This window comes from Haliotis rufescens, unplaced genomic scaffold (genome assembly GCF_023055435.1).
Source record: "Haliotis rufescens isolate VD_foot unplaced genomic scaffold, xgHalRufe1.0.p SCAF_11, whole genome shotgun sequence".
Lineage (NCBI taxonomy): Eukaryota > Metazoa > Mollusca > Gastropoda > Lepetellida > Haliotidae > Haliotis > Haliotis rufescens.
The window spans coordinates 24,008,580-24,012,232 of record NW_025963791.1 but is presented as its reverse complement, the minus strand read 5'-3'; positions in this window follow the sequence as shown (position 1 = coordinate 24,012,232).

Here is a 3,653-nt window from a genome sequence, read left to right as displayed (position 1 = left end):
TATAAGCAGTCGTCATTTATGCGGAATATTTAAAAAAATACGAACTAGAACAAGGATGTGTGAAGCTCTGTGTATGTATCACAGCACCTTTTCAATATTTCTGTTACATGCACACATATATACAATTAAAAAATGTTACGGACCACCCGATTCTTTTCATATTACTATTTTTAATTTATGACTAATAGTAACATGCAAAAATCAGGTGTTTATTTTAAATATTACTATAGGTAATCCTTCATACCATGACAGATTAACTTTAGTAATGTGAAAGAAGCGGGTTAGTTCTTAACCTTTTTCAGTGGTATACCGGGGTATGTACCACAAGTATTCTAAAACATCCGTAGTAAGCTGTTTTCCTTTTTGTAACACAGGAATCTAAAGACAACACTATTTAATTATTTATTTTTATTGTGTATATTACATGGGGCAAAACAAAATATCAAAATCTTTGAAATCAATGTAACGAACCGTACTCCGTAATCTGGAGGTTGAAATCAGGGAAAAAACAACAAAAAATTCATTGCTACGGTCTGAGCTGAAGAGGATTTTAAAGACCTATTAAACATTGGCGACATGCTGCCGAAGTTTGAAATAAGGTTATCGCAGTTATCTCCCTTGAACAGCTTGCTCTGAATGAGCACGTACTCCAGTTCCTCGTGCAACACTGTCACCCCTTTGAAACGATTACCGATATTGTTTATAACACAATTCAACGTTAGGAATAAACCTCAACATGAAAGTCTCCCGACATAAATATGTTTATATCGTTTCCCGTTGGTTATCACGTTCAGATATTCATTACAATATAAAGAGGGGTGCAGGTGTGAAGGACGGAGCATGACTGTCGGGGAAGAGCCTGTCTTTGTCTCTGTTATTGCGCACTTCATCACCCGGGATTCACTTCTCTTAACTGTGATCTTGATGTCAACATCCAAATAAAAATACCGTTTTAAGGATGACGCGTATTGCAGGGGGATTTCCATCTTCAGGGAATGCTATCTTTATGGCAATCGAAGCATGTCCGTGTGAAAGCATTTAAACATATTTTACGCCGAGTCATGTGATTGACACAAGTTGCCTAATACGCACATATGGAAGCTAAAATTGCCTTTAACAACCTCGCCACAGAAGTATGAATGAGAATCTGCAGAGGTGTGGAATAGTCATGTGTGTCATATCAAAGATGTCTTCAACAGGAGCGGTTGATGGAAAATAATGTTACGCTGAACTCAAAATTAGCATGCATGTGTGAATGGGTTTTCCAAGCAGTAATGAAAATTTAACTACGATTTATACTCCCCAGGGAGTCGGGAATGCGATCTGAATGCACAGTGGTTGGTTTACCGGGGTAGTAAAGACCCTGCCCCTCTGTAATGTGGACACTTTACAGTGAAACACGTTATTCCGGACTTCGATATTCTGGAATCGCCGCCTTCCGCACAATTCCTGTTAGGAACTTTTACACAAGTACAAAGGAACAATCCCCAATCATGCTTAGTAAATCCGGAAACTTCTTTATCCGGAAATCCGTTGACGATTCCACACGGAACGAACCGTCCGGATTAAAGTCGAGTCACTCACTACACGACGGCGGTCTGAAAGACGCACCATGAGCTGTGAGTGCGAACAACGATCCTCGCGTTACGATGATACGTACTGTAAGCAATGGATTTGCAAGCAGCATTAAAAACTGGGAATCTTTCCTGCCACATCTTCCCGAGGCAAGGGAGTTAACTGACTGTAAAAGTATAATCAGCTTGCTCCCTTGCCCCGGGAGGATGTTACTGCCCCAATATCCACGCTGTGTCTAGAAGTTAGGGCTGAGGCGAGTCCAAATTTACTCCCCGTGTACCCAACCCCCTATTACCCGACCCTACCCGGGTACCCACCGTAGGTCTCAAGAGTTGGGAACACAATGTCTAATTGGGGATAGTTTAACTGTAGCCCTGGCAAAAACTGTTTAGATACATGTATGAAACCAGAGACCATATAATAGCAGATATATGGTCTCTTATGAAACGATCAAATCATGCGTACACTGAAGTTGACTGAAGCTTTATCTTTACTCAATCATATACAAGTCAAAAGGAATGTGTGCATCATCATAAAGATATGGGGACATTAGCGACTTGCAGTGTAACCACTGAGATCTGAGTTTTTGTCATTAAACAATGTCTCGTGACTATCCACTCGTCCGGGTAGTACTGTGGAACCCACCCGACCCGAGTACCCGAGATACCCGTCCCAGCCCTACTAGAAGCGTCAGATAAGTGTGCTAAACCAATATAAAAGGTTTAAGAACGATTAACTTGAAAGAGACTTTTTCAAAATTATATTGGGTGTGAAGGCATTGTACTAATATGATATGGTTTATGACATAATACATTAATTATTGGACTTCCAAACATCATGCCCATCTTTATTATCTCCGAGCGCCAGGGAGCGTGACTACAAGTATCATCTTTTAAATTCATTTTTTTAAATTCGGCCCTGGATCGAACCACCGGCCTTCCGCTTTCCGGGCAGACGCTCTTTCCACTAGACCACGGAGGAGGTCACCGTATGATGTCCTACCTAACATGAAGGTTGTGCGTGAATCACGTCCATCGACAGTTAATGTACAGATGCCTTGAATACACTGCCGGGCAAAAGAAGTGTACACACAGTTTGATGTTTGCTAAAAATGAAACAAACAAGAAATGATTACTCGATGATAATGTATTTGATACGGGTATCATAGTTCTGGTTTAGACCTCGCGCTTGCAGTGTTTCGGCAACTGTTTTCAGCCTAGTAACGTTTTGATGACGTTTGCAAATTTTAGGTCAAATCCAGTTTCCAAGTGTATACTTTCTTTTGCCCGGCAGTTTAGTCAAAAACAATTAAAGAATTCTATTCAAGTTTAAATTCTCATTTTTTAATTCTTAATGACAATGTAACAATTTATTCATTGCGGCTTTAACAGTGAATTGATTTACAGAACGCCAGGATAAGTCTTAAGGATTTACCCGACTCAATGAGTGCGTTGAGGTGATAAGGCCGCATTTTCAATTATCTTACAGACATGGCGTACAGTATAGGATCTAATACTTGAGATGACACGCGGGTTGAATAGACCTATGACTTCGGTGAACACACACGCACGGGTATTGGTGCTACAAGACCAGGGGTCATAATTGGGGCGAGTCTTGGATTCGAACTCACGACGTGCGGAGCAGGGAACGACAACTGGACACGACTCTGACTTCTCGGCCTCCCGTATCTGTATCAGACAACCGATACTGGTCAGTGTTTGTACTCTATGATTTCAAGAGTTGCGGTACACTGAACAAGCATGTCAAGTTTTGAAAAGGCGTGAAAAGTATTTGCATAAACTTCAAATACTGTTGTTGGGCTCCGGGTGGCCTTGTGGGTAAAGCGTTTGCTTGTTACGACTAAGGCCCGGGTTCGATTCCCCACGTGAGTACCATGTGTGAAACCCATTTCTGGTGTCCCGCCGCCGTGATATGAATAAATATTGCTAAAAGTGGCGTAAAGTCATACTTGTTCTAAGTACTGTTGTGGATTTGTTTAGCAAAGTCTACTAGTGTGTTGGATATGACCGAAATGTTACTACTAAAAGCATAGTCGCAAAATCAGAATGGTTATGTAA